Consider the following 21424-nt stretch of genomic DNA (forward strand, 5'->3'; position numbering starts at 1 on the left):
TTACAAGTAGTGGCCAGCATCACAGGGTGTGCACTCGGTTAGTAGACCAAGACCCTCCCTGTCTCCATATGTCCCCAGTGGACAGTCAATTCCTTGAGTAGTTGGGATCAGCTCTGTGCTGGCTGGGCAGTACTTCCCTGAAAATAAGATTTATGCATGTCTATGATATCTTCTTGCACACAAAAATGTCCAAAATTAAACCAGATAATTATGTATCATACCTTCTCACAAAAGTACAGCAAAGTTCCAAAGTGAAGTTTATGAATGAACCCAGGCTAGATAACCATGTACGCTACCTACAAACGAAATTTCATAAAAAAAACTCAATCCTAACTGAAGGTTTTTTTAAAGAAAATCTTCAGATATGTTTAGCAACATAAACCATTCCAACTGGCCCCAAATGCTGGATCTCAATTCAGGCTCGATATAACTAAAATTTTCTCAATGTAGTCTATTCAAAATACCAAAGGAGCATAATTCTGGTAAAATTAAAGTCAGAGTTATGGGCCTTGGTCTTTGACCTCATATGATGATCCTGAAGACATGTGTGAAGTTTCAATCCAATATCTGTAGCAATTACAGAAGTAGTTACTTGTTGAATGAATACCTTAACCTACAGTTAATCTTGCCCGCAAACCTAAGCCAGACTTTTTTAGTACAAAAGAAGGCAAAATCCTGTTAGTCACTGTCACAGTTATATGTATTGGTCAGTGTATGTTCATAAAAACACTGAAAACATATGTTAAGTTTTATTTCAATTTCTGTAGTAGATATAGATAATTCAAACAAAACTTAAAAGATTTCATTTACAACACAACAGTAACCAACAAACCATAAATCACACACACAAAGAACCAATACCTTGTGGACAAATCTGCGGAGCCGTCTTGGGAAAGCACAGGTATCCCGCCAGACAAAGCTCGCATGCCGCTTTCCCAGTACCGTTGGCCATTTGCCCGATCGGGCATTCCAGTGGGACAGATGACCCATTGGGGCAGTGGTAGTTCTCGGGACAAATGTTTCCAATCACGCCATCGAACTGGGTTCGGGATGTGAGAGCCATTGTTGCAGTAATATCCGGGGGCGCAGTTGCCTTCAGGAGAAAAGGACGCAGATGAAATATGGATGTAATGGATGTAAACCTTAGCCTTGTTCTAAGAGCACAGGCTATTAAAGGGTGCCACTTAGCACTTTTATGGATTTTTTCTTCATTAAAAGAAAGTCTATTCTTAGCAAAAATCCAGAATAAAAGGAGAGAGTTGTACCAGTCTAGTCTATGCAGACACCCCGCATTCCCAGAATAAGGCTGGTTTGAATATTTTCTCACATGACAGAATATTAGAATCTTTCTCATATCACATAATTTTAGAATCTTTCAAGTTAACTCAGATTTCACTATTTTACTTTCAATCGTATTGAGAAGTCATATTATTATTATAATATTTTTGATGAAGTAAATTGAAGTAGATAAAATAACTCTTTAAAAAAATGAAAGTGGAGGAACTATGTTTAGACCAAGAGCTGTCAGAGGACAGCGCGCTCGACTATTCAAGTGCTTGACAGTATAACGTAACCCATCATGGGGAAATTGTTCATATTCAATAAGGTCAAGGTAATATAGTCATAGTCTAAGTGGAAGAGGACCATAACTGAAACATATTGTTCCTTATGGTTTAAAGAAATTGTACTCTATAGACAATTCTGAGTTCAGGTATATTTTCCACAATCTATTAAACATTTGTTAAGACATAAAACAAACTAATAGATTTTATTTCAAGTTTGATAGCAATAGCTTGAGTGGTATTGTTGGACAGTCCTTCAAAAATAAAATAAATAAATAGTTGTGGCTTTTATACCATATTTTAACCAAAAAAAAAATTTGTGGGGGTGGGGGGTTGGGGTAGGGGTGGAGAGGGGGGTAAAATGTGGGTGTGCAGTCATTTATTAGATGAAGTTTAAAAAATAAGAAATAAAAAGGAAAACAAAAATTGGGTGTGGGGTGGGGGTAATTCTGGGGTGGGGCGTGGGGGAAGGTTTGGGTAGAGTCCATGGTGGTATGTCAGGTAAGTGTTGTTTTGTCATAGTATGATTCAAATTAAGAGGTTATGGCAATTAAGCAAAATTTATTAATTTGACCTTGAGAGTCAAGGTCATTCAAAGGTCAAGGTCAAATTCAACTTGCCAAGTACAGTACCCTCATGATAGTAAGAAAGTATTTGAAGTATGAAAGCAATAGCTTTGATACTTTATGAATAACGTGAACTTAAACACAAAACTAACAAAATTTTCAATTTTCTAAGTGAAAAAAGGGCCATAATCCTTACAAAATGCTTGATACAGTTGCTTGCTCTTGTTTATAGAATTGGGTCATGTTGGTAAAGAAGTATGCAAAATATAAAAGCAATATGTCAAGGGACATTGAAAATATTTGAGGTGGTACGCAAACTTTAACATAGATTTATCAATAATATGCATATTCTACGTGAAAAAAGGGCCATAATCTTTACAAAATGCCTGATACAGTGGTCTGCTCTTGTTTATAGGTCGGGGTTATGTTGGTAAAGAAGTATGCAAAATATGAAAGCAATATGTCAAGAGACATAGAAAATATTTGAGGTAGTACGCAAACTTTAACATTTGCATGCAGACGCCGACGTGAGTAGGATAGCTCCACTATATATATATATATATATATATATATATATATATATATATATATATATATATATATATATATATATATATATATATATATATAGTCGAGTTAAAAATGTATATTAAGAAAAGCTGTTATAAATATTTTGATTTCATAAGAACATATAAAATTTGAGATTTACTTCTGGATTGATCATATGTTTATGAATTCATGGAATATTAAATTATAAATATATTAATTTCAAACTCCGTACAGGCTAATCAGGGAAAACACTTTCTGCTTTGGAATTTTTCGTCTTAAGGGAGTCCCTTCTAACCAAAAATCAAGTATAAGCCAAAAATGTCCCAGATTAGCCTGTGCAGAAAGCGCATATGCACTAAACTCTGTTTTCTGAAAGCGAAGCTAATTTCTTATTACAGCCCTATCCCTGCCTACCTGTAACGGCAGTATTGTTGGTTCCGCTGCAATATTTTCCGGGGTCACAGATTATGCAGTCATTGACAGACTCCCCGAGGAGGTAGGGTCGGTATGTGCCCTCAGGACAGGGGACCATCAGAGTGGTTCCCTCAGGGCAGTAGAAACCTGCATGACACCTGAATCAGAGGGATAGGTCATTGAAATATAGTGCAATCTAACCTGAGTGACACCTGAGTCAGGGAGAGGTCATTGCAGTATAGTGCAATCTAACCTGAGTGACACCTGCATCAGGGAGAGAGGTCATTGGAATATAATGCATTCTAACCTGCATGCCACCTGAATTATGGTGAGAGGTCATTGAAATATGAAGCAGTACACAATAAAACTTTGTACAAAGATCTTAATCAAGAAATTTCACTTTTATTCACTTTCCTATTCCTGATAAGGTATACCATGCGCAGGCTATTTCACAAGGAGTAGTTGAAATAAACGATATCAAATGCTGAGAGCATTCGGCAAAAACAATGTAAGAGTAATATTGACGTATGAGTGGCATCATGCTTAAAGGGGTCTTATGCCATATTTGGTAAACTAAGCTTCAGACCTTCAGCCAGCACACTGCCTAGTTCAGTCAGGCACTTACCATTTCTGCTAATGAATTAATTAAACCTTGCTTGACTTTATATCAGACAAAATAGCTACTGTCTAGACTGCGCTAATGATGAGGCTTGTCTGTAACAATACTGGCCGCATATTGCATAAGACCAATTTTCATGTAACGAGGGATATATTTAAGATTATATATTTAACAAGGGATATATTTAAGATTATATATTTTTATTACCAAAATGATTTACATCTTTTGTATTTCAGTCAAATTAAAAAACAACACGCCATTATATAAAAAAATCTATTTAATTAATCTTCGATATGTTGAAACAGTGTTGCATATTATCATTTATATTAGGTTGTACTAAACATTCTAAAGGAAATTACTAAAAAATCACTCCCCTTGTAGTTTTCAAGTCCCCAAAAATTAATAAAGATTTTATTGTCCTTAAAAACATGAGGGTCAGATTTTATTTTTCTAAGAAGGGTTGCCTGCGATGTACACATCAAGGGTTGCCTGCGATGTACACATCAAGGGTTGCCTGCGATGTACACATCAAGGGTTGCCTGCGATGTACACATGAATTAGAGCCTTGGTCTACCAATGAGGCTCGATGTATGAGCCCAAATAATCATCCCAGATCAGCCTTTGCAGTCCGGCACAGGCTAATAAGGGACGACATTTTCCGCTCTCATGGAATTTTTCATTTAAAGGAAGTCCCTTCTATGAAAAATCAAGTCTACGCGGAAAGATAGTGTTGTCCCTGATTAGCCTGTGCAGATTGCACACGATAATCTGGGACAACACTTTAGCCAAATGAATTTAGCCCATTTTTTTGTACAGAAGGCAGCTCAAATAATAATTACTAATAAACTTGCCTGTCTCCATAAGTGATAATCGTCAGCCCCGTACTGGCGTCGTCGTTATAGACAGGGTTCTTGGACGTTGCGTTCAGGAAGCAGATGTGACCGGCCTTACACGGGCCAGTGACCTGGAACAGGCCACGATCCTGGCAGTAGTAGCCCGTGGGACAGTCAATGCAGTCTGTTATCGCAGACTTGCCCGTCCTGAAAAACATTGTGCCAAATCATGTAGATCATTTATAGTAATTCAAATTAAGGTCATTCAACCTTTCTTGTGTTCTTGTAATGAGAAAAGGGAAATACTGCATAGTTTTGTGTGAATAATGACAGTTTTAGTGTCAGTTTATTGACAGAATCAGCAAATAAACACCTTTGGCCACATAATAAATAAACAAACAGACGATCGAACTAATGAAATACGAAACTGAAACCATAGTACATAAGTAGATAATTAAATTAATACATACATAACTTATAACAAGATAACTTGTTTTACATAGTAAGTTATAGAAAGAGGCAACAAATGAGCTAGTAAATAGTGTGGTTATCTTTTTTTAAACTAAGCATTGTAAATGAATTAAGAAATATATTATTAATATTACAACCTGCAAATAACTATTTTATTTCTAGTTAAACAGTTAAAGTTATTGTTTATTTTGCACTGTTATCTTTTACGTTTGAAACAGTAAATTATGAGGTGTGTTTTATTTGTTTTTATTCCAAAAAAAACGCAAAGCATAAAACAAACAACATTTTCACTTTCAGCCCTTCAGAGTCTGTGACATTTAATTTATTATCGGAGTAACAATTGTTTAAAATGTTACAAACTGTGCAACATCTGGACACATATTCCTGAAACATTCTCAAAGACTATAGGACCCGTATTCATAAATACTATCTTGTACTGATGCAGCAAGAGTTTCATATATAAATATCTTCTATTCGAATACGCACTCATTCAGGAAAGTCCCTGGTGGGCAGGTGTAATACTGGTAACTTCCAGCGGGACAGTAGGCTCCGACAGGGCAGATAACTGTGTAATTCATTGCCTTGTCGGGGCAGTAAAAGCCGCCGGGACACTGGAGGCACGCGCTCGTGTTGTGGTACGGCGCGTAGGTCGCGATAGGGCACTCCTCCTGGGCGCGGGCACCCTCCAGTGTGAAATGGCCTGGGAACATAACGATATGAGAAAGTGTGAAATTTGCCTGGAAAAATAATGATATGAGAAAGTGTTAAATTTGTCTGGAAAAATAATGATATGAAAAAGTGTGAAATTGGCCTGGACAAATAATTAAATAAGAAAGTGTGAAATGGCCTGAGAAATATGAGACAATAGAAAGTGTGAATTGACATGGGGAAATCACATTATAAGAAAGTGTTAAATATGCAGGATCTACAAGTATGAAATGACCTGCAAGGAAAATAACAATATGGGAAAGTGATAATTTTTTAGCAGCCTCTAGTGTGAAACGACATGGGAAAATAACAATATGAGAAAGTGTGTAATATAAATGAAATCAGAAATAGACAAACAAAGTGTGAAATCACCTGATTATGCAAAGACATGAACCTGAAACTGTCCCTAAAAATGAACATGTTTGACGTTAACTGGATTTAATTATACAAAGAGTGAAATGTCCATGAAATACCTTTAAGAAAGTTTGCAATATTGAGCTGAAAATGTCCACCAAAATGCCAAACATTTGATATTTTTATGTAAGTTTGCAGAGAGTCCACATTTAAAAGAGTTTAAAAGAGCTGCTTAAAATTTGATTATTTTTTTCTTCAAATAAATTCATCATAAATTCTGAGATGAATTTAAATTTAAACAAGAGATGTGTTCATCAGAAACACAATGCCCCCTATTGCACCGCTTTGAAAAAAAAATAAAAAATTGTTTGACCTTTGACCTTGACCTTGAACTTCCACCACTCAAAATGTGCAGCTTCATGAGAATGCCGCTTTGAAAACAAATATTTTTTTTATTTTTTTTTTACCTTTGACCTTGAAGGATGACCTTGAACTTCAACCACTCAAAATATGCAGCTTCATGAGAATGCCGCTTTTTTTTTATTTTTTTTATTTTGTAACCTTTGACCTTAAAGGATGACCTTGACCTTTACATTCCACCACTCAAAATGTGCAGCTTCATGAGATACACATGCATGCAAAATATCAAGTTGCTATCTTCAATATTGAAAAAGTTATGGCCAATGTTAAAGTTTTCGGACGGACAGACGACATATATTTGACATTTGACCTTGAAGGATGACCTTGACCTTCACCTTTTACCACTCAAAATGTTCAGCTCCATGAGATACACATGCATGCCAAAATATCAAGTTGCTATCTTCAATAGTGAAAAAGTTATGGCCAATGTTAAAGTTTTTTTCAGACGGACAGACAGACTGACTGACATACTGACTGACGGACAGTTCAACTGCTATATGCCACCCTACCAGGGGCATAAAAAACAAACTGTAGGAGAAAAACATCCAGGAAAATGATTTTTGACACACTCGTTGGCAGGTTTACACACAAAAGCACTGAAAAAACACCAACCTGGGGTAGCGGAGAACTGGTACGGGGTTCTTGCCTCCTGTTCACAGTAGAAGCCCTGCTGCGCAAGGTCCTGTAGGCGCACCACCCGCCACACTGCTGCAGTAGTAGCCGGGGTCACAGATGGTACATTCCGAGGTGTCCACGGCACCAGTGATGTTGCTATAGGTACCCGCGGGGCATGGCAACGGCTCATAGGATCCTTGAAACAACATACGTTTGAGAGTGGTCAGAACTAAAGAAAAGTTTATATGAGGTTTCTGGAAAAACCGGGCTTAATGCATGTGTGTAAAGTGTTGTACCAAATGAGCATGTGCAGTCCCCACAGGCTAATCAGGGACAATACTTTCAACAAAATAAATATATAACTAATTTATCATACAAGAAGACAACGTTTGGACTGTTGTTTTTTATTCTTTTTTACGAGTGATATTTTTCTACATTTACATATTGATTTTTACATGATTAAAACATTTTGGTATTTATAAAAGCAAGAGCACCGCATAACGGGTTCCAACGCTTGGCTGCAGGTGCAGTTTTGAATAAATGAAAGCTTGTCATAATTTTTTTTATTTTTTTAGAGGTCACAGCGACCTTGACCTTTGACCTAGTGACCCAAAAATTGTTGTGGCGTGTAGAACTCATCAAGGTGCATCTACATATGAACTTTCAAAGTTGTAGCTTGAAGCACTTTGATTTTAGAGCAAAATGTCAAGGTTTTAGCACGACGCCGGACGACACGACAAGCTGGCTATGACAATACCTCGGGTTCTTCTGAAAACGACGAGCTAAAAATAAAAATTTCTTAATCAACATGCAAAACATAAAATGGGTAAACTGTCAGAAAAGAATGCCAGTTGCTTGTAAGCATTAATAATGACCCCCACATGAAATGAGGTTTAGCTGGCATGAGCTTTTCTGGTTCATTATATATATTATATAAACTTTCACCAGAAATTTCCTTTGCATACCATTATTAACAACAAATGTCCCCTACCTAGTGGTAGCCTCCCCTGGCACACCTATCAATCAAGTAGTAACCTCCCCTGGTACATCTACCTATCAAGCAGTAGCCTCCCTTAGTACACCTACCTATCAAGCAGTAGCCTCCCCTAGTACAGCGCTCACCACCCTGGGTGGCGTTGTTCGTGGGAGTGGATGTGGTTGCACCGCTGTAGCACAGGTATCCAGGGTCGCACTGACCTCTTGGCAAGGTCAAACCTGGGGCGTCACAGAACCAGCCCGGATCACAGGCATTACATTCGTTGAGGGCTTTTAGGTCTGTAAATAGAATAATTTGCTCTCACTGTATCACAAACATATGTAGTATGTATAGAACTCCAGAGATTTAAATGAAGCTAGTTTTGGGAAAATGGACTTAATGCATTTGCATTAAGCCTTTCCCTCTTAAAAACGTATTTTCATGCATTTGTAGTCTCTTAGAAAGTTAAATTTAATTAAAGACCTTTCTTACTAGATTCAAGTTTTAAAGGCTTCATTTCCAACCCTTAGATACTGATGAGCAGCAAACAGCATAAAACCTGAACAGACTGCAAGTTACTTGCAGGCTGTTCTGGTTTTATGCTGTTTGCACATAGCCATTTTCACTTTGCTTCCTTGTAAGTGGGAAAGGGTTATGTGTTATCCAAGATAAGCCTATTCAGCCTGAGCAGACTGCACAGGCTAACCTTGAAACAACAGTTTACGCACATGGTGTAAGTCCTGCTTTCCAAGAGCATGGTCAATGAAAAAGCATCCTACAAAAAATGATATATTTACTAACTTGAGACATTTCCGTACGTTCCGATGGGACATGGTTCTGGTTTGGAAGAGCCGGCAGTGCAATAATATCCTCTATCGCAACTCAGTGGCTGATTGGTTGCGATTCCGCAGTAGTACCCAGCGGGGCACTGTTTACAGCTGGCAAGGTCGGGGGTACCGGTGGTGTTTGCATAGGTACCGGCGGGACATTTTTCCTGGAAAATCAGGTTAAAATCTTTTATTGATAATTGTACATATACAAAGAATGAATCTAGCGTCAGTGTAATTTATTTCAGATGAAGTAGAAATTGAATTTATTTGATGAACTTACAGTCTTGAAAGCCTTTTACATATAAAACATTATAGAAAATGGCATGTTTAATTTTCGATGATGAGAATCAATACATTGTTTTTTACCAAAAAAGGTAATTCCATGTTTTTGTGGGGGTTTTCAATACTCTTTTGTTCTATATTTGTTCTATTTTATGTTCCATGCAAGGGAGAAAATATACTGTCACCTATTTGACATATCGAAATTAAACAGGGTCTTTACAGATGAGCTATGAAAATAGGATTTACCTCATTTATATGAGTCATGCTCTAGGAAAACAGGTCTTAGTACATGTGTGTAAAGTGCAGTCTGCACAGGCTAACAAGGGATGAAACTTTCTGATTTTAAGGAACTTTTTTGTTTAAAGAGTCCTTTTCTTTATAAAAATAGGAGTTAAGGTGGAAAGGGTCTTCCCTCATCAGCCTGTGCGGAACTGCACAGTCTAATCTAGGACAACACTTTACACACATGTTTTAAGCCACCTTTTCCAAAAACAAGGCTCACATGTTTTTCAATACATTGCTACTAAGGACATAATAAAACTACAATGAACTTACCATATCGTTACCATACGAGCCAATGTATGCGGGTTTCTTTGTATCAAATGGGTTTGAAAAGTTTGTAGGACAGTAGTAGCCCTCTTTACATGGGCCTGTAACAACAGACGACTCCTCCAGACAGTAATAACCAGCAGTACATGGGGCACAGTCGTCAACTGACCCGCCATTGGTCGTAGTACGCATGGTACCTACTGGGCAGTTTATCATTTCAACGGTTCCTGTAAGAAAATAGATGAACAGTCATGTTAACTGTGGATATGAAATTAAACACGTTTTGTATAGAGTTGCTATAAAAAAAAAAACGGACAAACAGTCATGTTAAGTGTGAATATGAAACAAAACATATTTTTTTATATGTTTTTATGATCTCTTAAAATTTAGCCATTGCCTGTTATAAGGACATTTAAGTATGGGAAAAATCTATTCGATTGATAATCCTAGTAATGATGATATGATGTTATCAATTATATTCAATATCATTAAACATTAGCCATGCTCTTGAAAAACTGGGTTAACCCTTTCAGTGCGGGAACCGAATTTTAAAGGCCTTTGCAAACAGTTTTGATCCAGATGAGATGCCACAGAACGTGGCGTCTCATCAGGATCAAAACTGTTTGCTATTCTGATAGTATTCTTTGAAAAAAAAATCGAAGAAAATGCTAATTTTAGAAATTCAGCAGACGACATTTTAGCAGACGACACATTTCCCAGCATGCAAAGGGTTAAATGCATGTGCGTTAAGTATGAGCCCATAATAGCCTTTCAGTCCACACAGGCTTATCAGTTTGCGTTTATGGTATTTTCCTTTTAAATGAAGTCGCTTATTTGCAAAGAGCTAGTTTAGGTGGAAATTGATGTGCAAACTGCACAGGCTAATCTGGGTACACACTTTATGCACATGCATTAACCCTTTGCTGGGAAATTTGTCGTCTGCTAAAATGTCGTATGCTGAATTTCTAAAATTAGCATTTTCTTCGATTTTTTTTCAAAGAATACTATCGGAATAGCAAACTGTTTGCAAAGGCCTTCAAAATTCAGTTCCCGCACTGAAAGAGTTAAATCTTGTTTTTTTCTAGAGCGAGGTTTATACACGTGATGGGAAAAAATCATAAATGACCATATACTGACCAGACGGACAGTAGTGACCAGTTGAACAATCCACAGCCTCTGGTTCTGATCTAAGTCCTGCAACGCAGTACCGACCGGCCGGACATTTCTTGTTCGTCCGCATGTCTGTTTCTGACGTGGTGGCATTGTCACAATAGTGGCTGAATAAATGATATTAATATTGTAAAATCATTTTTATCCTGCCTCGGATTAAAACAGTGACCGAATAAAGGAGTGGCCAATAAAACTATAGTTGAATTGTAGGAGGCCTGACCAGAATAATTATTTTGTTTTGACATTTAATCATTTGTCTTTGATACAATGTCTTAACGGCATAAATTAACATAAAGCAGGATAAATTGAATACATGGGTGGTTTCGCCCAAAAAAGAAAAATAGGGCTGGCTAAAGCTGTAATCATTTTTCCCAGCCTCACTGGATAAACTTTCTCCATTCCGGCACCAACCATGTATTCTCCACATATAAGTCAGCATGAAATATACTTCTTTTTTTTTCAAAACAAAATATACTGAAAGTGCAAATTTTTAGATTTTTAGATGTCTGGTTAAACATAAAAACAAAAACAAGTTGTTTTTTTGAAAGCCCTGTTCATTCCATGATTTACCCTTCCCACTCAAAACCAAAGAAAAAATGGTTACATGCAACCAGCATAAAACCAGAACAGCCTGCAAGTAACTCACAGGCTTTTCATGTTTTATACCATTTGCTGCTCATCTGTATCTTAAGGTTGGAAATGAGGCCTTCAAAACTTAACAAGAAACCGTCGGAGACAGGTGATGCTCCCCAAAGTGTTTTTTTGTCACAATATTGCACTATATATTCAGATGAAAGGAAACGTCTTGAGGGGCATAACTTTGGACAAAATAATACGATGGATGGTTTAAGCAACTTAAAAATTTCAAAGGGCCATAACTCTCTGAATAAATCATCTAACCAGAACCCACAAATAGCATGCGCATCTCCTCAAGGTAGTTAAGCTTCCCATAAAGCTTCATTGAATTCCAGTCAGTAGTTGGGGAGAAATAGCCAGGACAAGAATTGCACTATATGTACAGTTTATAGAAAATTTCACATAACTCTGTGAAAAATCATCCGACCATAACCGGCTGATAATATGCACATCTCCTGTTGGTAGTGAAGCTTCCCATTAAGTTTCATTCAATTCCTGTAATAAGTTGCTGAGAAATAGCTCGGACAAGAATTGCACCTATATGTACAATGAAAAATTTCAAATGGCCATAACTCTGTGAAAAATCATCTGACCAGAACCAGCTGATAATATGCACATCTCCTCTTGGTAGTGAAGCTTTCCATAAAGTTTCATTGAATTCCAGTCATTTATTGCTGAGAAATAGCCCGGACAAGAATTGCACTATATGTAGTTATTGGAAAATTTCAAAGGGCCATAACTCTGTGAAAAATTTTCCCACCAGAACTGGCTGATATTATGCACATCTCCTTTTGGTAGTGAAGCTTCCCATAAAGTTTCATTAAATTCCGGGCAACAGTTGCTGAGAAATAGCCTGGACAAAAATTGTGCACTGACGGACACACGGACGGACACACAGACGGACGCACGGAAGGACAGACGAAGCGGCGACTATATGCTCCCCCAAAAAAATTTTTGGGGGAGCATAAAAATATACTAAGAAAGGTCTTTAATTCAATTTGATTTTCTTAAGGACTACAAATGTGCAAAAGTGTTAATCTGAATGGAAAATTGATAATACCACACACTTGTAAAGTCTTACCCTATTTCGCACACTTTACAAGATGTAGATCTAGGTGGAGAGTAGTTCCCAGTATTGCAGGGTGATGGTGTAATTGTTCCATTCAGACACCACGACCCACCTGGGCAATCTAGACACTCAAACTGACGTTTGGCAGGATTACCTAAAAAAAAAGCGCCAATATAAACAAAGAGTTAAAATGTGACCTCATCAGTTAGATTTAACAGTGACGATGAGTAAAAGCATGACTGTTGTTAAATACTGCTGGTAATAAAAGGGTCTTAACGTGATTGTAAGTAAATATTTTCGGTAGGAAAAAGAGTAGTCCTAATCATATATAACATTATTCCAAATGAAAAATGATTTTAATAAATTTCTACAATTTATGAAGCCGAATTTTTGTGATAGGTTAAAAAACAATATAGGGATCATACATTTTCTGAGGTCTTAAAATTATGCAAATGACAAACAAATATATAAAAATACTAAATATGAAACTGCATTATTAATATTACTATGTCACTAATAAACATGTACATGACAAGGCAAGAAAAGCTTGCTGCTTATCATAGTACATTTATTACGATAAGCAACAGACTTTTGCCCAATAACAACAATTTTAACAGCTTAACTCTTTCAGTGCTGGAACCGAATTTTGAAGGCCTTTACAAACAGTTTGGATACAGATGAGACGCCACAGAACGTGGTGTCTCATTAGCATCCAAACAGTTTGCTATTCTGATAGTATTCTTTGAAATTTTTTTGAAGAAAATGCTAATTTTAGAAATTCAGCAGACTACATTTTAGCAGACGACAAATGTCCCAGCATGCAAAGGGTTAAAAATCACTCACCTCCACCTAATACTGTTCCATTTATTGAAGCTGGATCAACTCCGTATGGCATGTAGGTCCCTTCAAAGCATTGGGTGGGTGCGCTCACTGCAAACTCGCAATAGTGACCTGGAAAAAAAAGTGAAAAATAATGAAAAAGAGAAAAATCCAGGGTGAAATAGAATGGTATTGTGCCCTGCTCCTTTTGGTTTCCCCACTCCTGCAAATGTACTATATTTTTTTGCAGATATTACCAGGCGAATCAACAGTTAAAACCTCAATTTTTAGAAGTAAAAGTAACATTTGTCCTTAAAATTACACACATCTGCTGTATTATTATTTATATGGTCATACAAAACATTATTTTTTTCCACTCTCACCTTGTGTACATTGCTTGCACTGTGAGACATCTGACAGTCCCTCCACGTCGTTGTACGTTCCGTTAGGACAGCCATACGCAGTGCCTATCTTGGTGCCCTCGGGACAGTAGTATCCACGGGGACAGATACCCGTCGTTGCCTTTTGGCCCCCTGACAATTACAATATAAACAATGAACGCACTATAATGGGAAGTTGCAATAAGACATCAATCTTGCAAACAACTGTGAATTCCCAACCATGCAAAATATGCACTTTTAAATATTGTTAATTGATAACGTTTATTTGATGTTTATTTAAAATAACCATCAACATCAGCATGATTATCAACTTATTGCCATTGTATTATTTATTCCAGCATGAAATGCACAGGTTTTCTAGAAACAAACAATAGTTAGTTGTCCTAATCGTCGTCCTTGTTGTCCTCGTCACCTTCACCATCACGGTTTTGGTCACTATTCCTGATTCATACCTGTACAATAATATCCTGCAGTACAATTGGTACACTGGGATGCGTCAGACAGGCTGCTGGATGTGGTAAAGGTGCCCGCCGGGCAGGGGTACTGGTCTGGGGCTGTGGTCATCTCCGGGCAGTAGTGACCTTGGGCGCAAGGCTGTGGTGGTAGGGTTCCTGAAAGAGTTGTGCAAACAAATAATACACAGTTCAGGTACACAAGGTTACAATCAAAAAGATTTATTTTCTTATTCATTAATTTGAGACACATGTATTTACGACATTGCTTAATGAATGGTTTACAAAAACACATTTATTTAAAAAAAAAATGATTCTATATATATTAATTTTAGAATTATTATTGTAACATTTTTGCCACCCACTCAAGTATGAAAAAAGGGGTTTAGTTTCTGAATGGTTGCAATTTATCTGTTATTGAATTATATTGTGTGATTTTTTGTTAAACCAGACCAATGTTTACACTGAAAATGATGGGTTACCCAAAACCCAAAATCTTCTTTCACAGAATTGCATAAAAAAAAACATTCTAGCGCTGATAGTTTACCTCCTAAAGGTGTTGTTGCATATCCACAGATATATCCCGCAGGACACGTCTTGCACTTGTCAGCTGATGTGAGGTTAGTCGTGTCTCCATAGCTACCAGGTAGACATGGAAACTGATTGGCTGCCTTTGTTCCATACGGGCAGTAATACCCTGTCATAAAAAAACAACATGCAAACTTTATCTTTTATTACAGCCAAAAACATAGGGGTTGGGGGGGTAGGGTACAAACACAAACTTTTATCTTTAAGGGCATTAACACCGTGTCATAAGAAAACCCACAAACTTCTACCTATTATTATGGACAAAAAAAAGGGGGGGGTCTTTTGTTTAAAGCAGTGAAACACAGAGAGGGGGTATTTTTTTCAATTAGTGCAACACTGAAGTAGATGACATCTTTCCTAAACTTAAATTGATTGCATCAAACACAGATTTAGATAACATTATGTTTTTTCATTTAAAAAAATTATGTACCCTTGTTAAAAAAACAAGAGTTATTGTTGTCCACAAATTATTTTGGTGATACTAGTTTTGATAATTATATGCATGTAAAAATTCCATAGACTATCATACCACATGTGTATCTTTTAAACAGATGGAGAGAGAGTTCATTTTAGTAAGTCCACGTTTGGGTGATAAAATAATATTTTTTACCCTTTCCCTCTCAGAAGCAAAGAAAAAATGGCTACATTAAACTATAATAAAATGATAACCCTGAGAGTTACTTGCAGGCTGTTCAGGTTTTATGCTGTTTGATCCTCATCAATATCTTAGGGTTTGACATGAAACCTTTAAAATTTGAATCTAGTAAGAAAAACTTTTTCCTTTTTATGATTTTCTAACACATGGGACAAAATGGCGAAAAGGGTTAACTGAATAACACATAATTGAATGTGGTCAGAATACAGGGATTAATAGGTCGCCATTGTGTAGTGGATATGGTATCCTAGCAACAACAAGGACTGTCACAGGTTTGATTCCCACAGTGGGAGCGTTCTTGAAATCTACCCCACAGACACCAAGTACTGGTTCTACCCAGGAAAAATGGACTCGCTAGCATTTCAAAAAGCCTAGGGCGTTCAATGCAATTGAGCTAAAATCAATGGGTTTAAACTCAACTATCATCTGTATTCTGGGATACCGTCTGATATCTTCAGTATACTAACCAACTGCGCACGCCGTCTGAAACGAGTGTGTCATCGCCACATTGGGACATGCCCATCCCTGCTCACACTGATGACAGTTGACGAGGTCGGAGGCGTTGGTCGAGGGGTTGTACGTCCCTATAGGGCAGGGTATGGGGTCTGTCATGGGGTCGTTCTCGGTACCGCCGGGGCAGTAGTAGCCCGCCTCACAAATCTTGCAGCCAGAGCTCGCTGATGAAGAGAAAACATTGATACCATACTTTACCAGGTATTACAAACATTTGAGTCACGTTCTGAGAAAACTGGGCTTAATGCATATGCGTAAAGTGTCGTCCCAGATTAGCCTGAACAATCAGCACAGGCTAATCAGGGACAACACTTTCCGCTTTTATGACAGTTTTTGTTAAAATGAAGTCTCTTCTTAGCAAAATATCAAATAGGCGGAAAGTGTCGTCCCTGATTAGCCTTTGCTGACTGCACAGGCTAATCTGGGACGACACTTTACGCTCATGCATTATGCCAAGTTTTCTCAGAACGCTACTCATTTTTAAAACTTAGAGTTTCAATTTTAAAAGTTGGTGAGAGTGTTATTCATTAATACAACACTATTTTGATTGCTAATTTGTAAAAAAAAATCATTTTGCTATCCTTAATATCCATAAGAGATGCTCTGTTTTTCACTTTTTAAAGTGATTGCGTGTTATTCATTGTTGAGCATAACGTACAGTAATCAGTTGGTCATTACCATAGATCTTACTTTTAAAATGGTATCTGCTTTTTTTACAATTGCTCTAGATTTATATAGGTATTGGTGAGTGAATTATGGTTGCTGTTTTAGGAATGTGTATCAAAACTTAAGTTCAGTGTATAAAATAATATAAAATAATTGGAAGTAATAATACTAAATATTATAAAATAATACAAAAAATGTAATATTACAAATTAATATAAAATAAATCAAATTAATATGAAATAAAACATAAAAGAAACACAGCTTGCTAGGATTGAAAAATTAAAAAATCATCTCAACATTATGAAAACCACCAAACATTGGCAAGTAATTATTCTGACTTTGACACCCACTTATGTTTATATTGCAAAAGTTTGCAGAAAGATCAACTGCTACACCAACATAATTATTGTACGTAATAACTCAATGTTTTTGACAATCTACACATTAAGACATGTTATATGACAACGGTACTTACATCAAAATTGTGACCTGGTTACATTAATCTGGTAAACATTACCCACAAGAAATTAATGATGTTTATAAAAGCCGGCTGATGAATTAATAAATTATTAATTGAACCTATTGGCAAGTACCACTATCATGATTTAGCATGGAAAATATCAGAACATCATTCCAATATTGTTTATGTACACCCTTTTGCATACCAATCCTTTAGATTTGTTATCAAAATTTCGAGACAAGAAAACATTGAGCCCTGCTCTGGAAAAACAGGGCTTAGAGCATATGCATAGTGTCGTATATAAAGTGTCGTATCAGATAAGATACAGGGGTCGTATTCTAGAATCATCTTAAGTCATTTCTAAAATATTTTCACTTAAGTTCAAAATTACAATGTTTTGTATTTCTTTCCTAAATAAAGACATGAATGTTTTTTTAGTATTCCTAAAATAACATTGACATAATAATGTTATTTTGATGTAATTTTCGATACCTAACTATTGCAGTATGAAATGAAACACTTAAGAAAAATTCCCAAGTCTCTTCATAGCAAAAATCAAGTTAAGGCGCAAAGTGTCGTCCCCTGATAAGCCTGTGCAGGCTGCACAGGCTAATCTTTGATGACACTTTACCCACAGGCATTAAGCCCCGTTTTCCCAGATCGGGATCAGGATGCTTACTCGTCAGTCCAGTAGCATTGCTGTAATACCCAGCCGGGCATGGGTTCTCATTCCCGGAGGTCATCTTGGGGGATGGGCAGAAGAACCCAGGCGGACATGTCACTGGAGCTTCTGAAGCCTCCGGACAATAGGACCCCGTGGGACAGTCCTGACACTGGCCCTGGCCTGTTAAACCTGTGTTTGGATTGTATGTACCACCTGAAAAATGTAATATTTAAATATAAAGAAATTGAACATTAAACAGAAAGAGACACAGTTGCTTAACCCATTTATGCCTAGCGTCTAGAAAAAAGGCCTTTGCAAACAGCGTAGACCCAGATGAGACATCGCATGATGCGGCGTCTCATCAGGGTCTGCGCTGTTTGCTTAAAGGAATTTCTGTAAGAAATATTCTAAATATAGAAATAAATATACTAGACATCCCTAATTTTGGAAATAAATTGATCCAATTCAGGATGGGAGAGTTCACTAGGCATAAATGGGTTAAAACTTCAACCACCAATTGAGCTAACATACATTTAATTTTTTAATCAAGTTATTTATGTGACTTGTTAAACCATTTTTATATATGTGTCAATTTTAAACAAATGTGTATGCTCGCCAAGTTTATATATGTTTTATAATAAAATGACTATGAAATTGATTTGGGTCTGAGGAATAACTGCATGCGGATGATGTCAATACTGATGATGTTAATGATGATGATGAAGTATGTTTAATAAGATAAAGATTAGAATTTGGAAAACGAAAATGATGATGATTGTGATAATGATATCGAAGGGGTGATGATGATAATGTGGATGACAATACTGCTGATGATTGTGGTGATGTTTGACTCCATACTAGGGCTTAGGTTACACCAATGTTCAATGTGTGGCCCACTGCAGATTAAACTAAAGGAGAAGAAGAAAAACTAAAGAAGAAGAAGAAGAAGAAGAAGATGAAGATGAAGAAGAAGAAGAAGAAGAAGAGAAGAAAGAAGAAGAAGAAGAAGAAGAAGAAGAAGAAGAAGAAGAAGAAGAAGAAGAAGAAGAAGAAGAAGAAGAAGAAGAAGAAGAGAAGACAAAACAGAAGAAGAAGAAAATGAATATGATGATGACAACAGTAGCATTAAAATAATAAGAATGACAAAAACAACAATCATGCTGATAATCATTATAATGATGGTGATGATATTCACTATAACAACAACCACAACAATAATGATGACATTTGTCTTACCTGGGCAAGGATAGGAAGTCCGAGATGTCGTCCCTTCGAGACAAAAGTGTGCCTTGGGACATGGGTATGTAGTGTAGTCGATTTCTCCAGGGCCCTCGCAGTAGTAACCTTGAAAACAACGACAAACAAATGATTGCATTTTTTCTTGTACGTATATGCTGTAGTTATGTTGTTCATTTTTTACAAGAAGTCTTAAAAATGCCCATTACCATTGAAAAAAACACCACAAATCATAATGAATAACATCCTCAATACAGAGGCAATATGAATCTCAGTTGTACTTAATAACAATGTTGCATCATAATGTAAACAAACTAATCACATGTGAGTCTTTCATAAATTCATTTTAGCTCTCACGCACTGAACAAAAGTCATGAAATTTAGATATCAGCCATTCACCTTCTTACAGTCTTATTCCAACTCTAACACAGCTTTTTCAAGTTGACTCAATTATTATAGAAACAAGATTCAGTGAAAAGTCTATTTCTTGTTCAAAAATTTAATTTTTATTTAATTCACAATTTCTGGACGCCTGCAATCCCATTTTAGGCTCATTCCAGGAAAAGCACGACTGTGCATGTGCGTAAAGTGTCATCCCAGTTTAGCCTGTGCAGTTAGCACCAGTAAATCAGGCAAGACACTATCCGCTTTTATTGAATGTTTGGTTCAAAGTAAGTAATCCAGTCGAAGCCGAAAGTGAAGTCCCAGGTAAGCCTGTGCGAACTGCACAGGCTAATCTTGGATGACAATTTATGCACATATTTTTGTAAGTACACTTTCTTTAAACAAAAAATCCAAAAAAATCATAGTGTTGTCTGTGATTAGCCTGTGGAGACTGCACAGGCTTATCTGGGATGACACTTTTGGCATGTGAATTAACCCCATTTTGTATCTCACCAGCAGGGCACAACACGCATGAGGCCACTGATGTCGAGGTATTCAACTTGTTGTATGTTCCGGCGGGACACGGGTAGAACTTTTCCCCGTCGCACCAGCCCCCTTTGTCGCATTGGTCTGTGAGGGGGGTCGGTGTGTCTGACTGCATCTGACATCGGTAGCCTGCGCTACAGGGTGAACAGGCCACGGCGCCAGCGTTGGAGTAGTAGCCAGCCTTACACTGCTGCTTGAAGGACGCTGTAATGTAACAGTGAGTCGCGTTCTGAGAAAACTGGGCATAATGCATGTGCGTAAAGTGTTGTCCCAGATTAGCCTGTGCAGTCGGCACAGGCTAATCAGGGACCACATTTTCCGCTTTTATGACATTTTTCGTTTGAAATGAAGTCTATTCATAACCAAAAGTCCAATTTAGGCAGAAAGTGTCGTCCCTGATTAGCCTGTGCAGACTGCACAGGCTAATCCAGGATGACACTTTACGCACATGCATTATGCTCAGTTTTCTCAGAACACAACTCAAGTGATTTCAATTGAAGCAGAATACTGCATTTTGATGCAAAAAAGTTGCTTTTTTTTTCCTCCTGCAAAAAATTAGCCTTCCATCATTTTGACACATTTGTTTTCCACAATACAACTTGAAAAAAGGACCAAAAATGATCATTTATGGAAATAAAAAAGCTTAAATCTTAAACATGCATTTAGGAACATTTCAAGTAACCTCAGTATTTTGACCATAATCATTTTAATTTTGACCCATAATTATTTTGAGACCTTGAGTCATTTTGACTCCTGATTTTCAAAACCTACTGAAATCCCTGCTGTAATCAGAACCAGTGAGGGTTTTTTTTTGGTAACATTTGGGGTAAAAATTTAGCCCTTTTTCCAATGTCAACAAGCATATATTTTGAAACAGTTTCTCTATGCATATAATATCCCCTATGGAAAAGACAGTGATTCTCATGGGGTTCTAATTCTCTTTTGTTAATTAATTTTTTTTTTCTAGGGATAAAACTGCCAAATAAAAACAGTTAAAATTGTTAAAATAGTTCTTTTCATGCATCATTATAGAAAATATTTTTAGACCAATTAAAAAAAAAGCGAAATTATAAAACAAACTTATACATTATATTCATCAATAATGCAAAAAGTTTGGACAGTAAATGACAGAACCTTTAAAGTGTGGACAGTAAACAACATTACTTTTAAATTTTGGACAGTACCTTTAAAGTTTGGACAGTACCAGCCCTGTTCGCATGTTGTACAGTTGGTGGACCCAGCATCACTGTACTCCCCATCATTGTCACATGGTTTCCCACTGTTTATTGTCGTTGGGCAGTATTGACCCTCTGGGCACAGCGTGCATTCTTTCTGGTTGCCGAGTGAGAAGTACCCAGGTTCGCAGGGGGTGCTGCAATAAAAGTTTTAATTTTTTATTTGAGCCTTCCTCTGAGAT

The 21424-nt window shown here is 37.0% G+C and overlaps 1 pseudogene; it reads right to left on the minus strand.

Moving 5' to 3' along the window:
* Positions 1 to 21424, minus strand: part of LOC127849075 (multiple epidermal growth factor-like domains protein 6) — a 46949-nt pseudogene continuing 25525 nt past the window's right edge.

Source organism: Dreissena polymorpha, chromosome 10 (assembly GCF_020536995.1).
Source record: "Dreissena polymorpha isolate Duluth1 chromosome 10, UMN_Dpol_1.0, whole genome shotgun sequence".
Lineage (NCBI taxonomy): Eukaryota > Metazoa > Mollusca > Bivalvia > Myida > Dreissenidae > Dreissena > Dreissena polymorpha.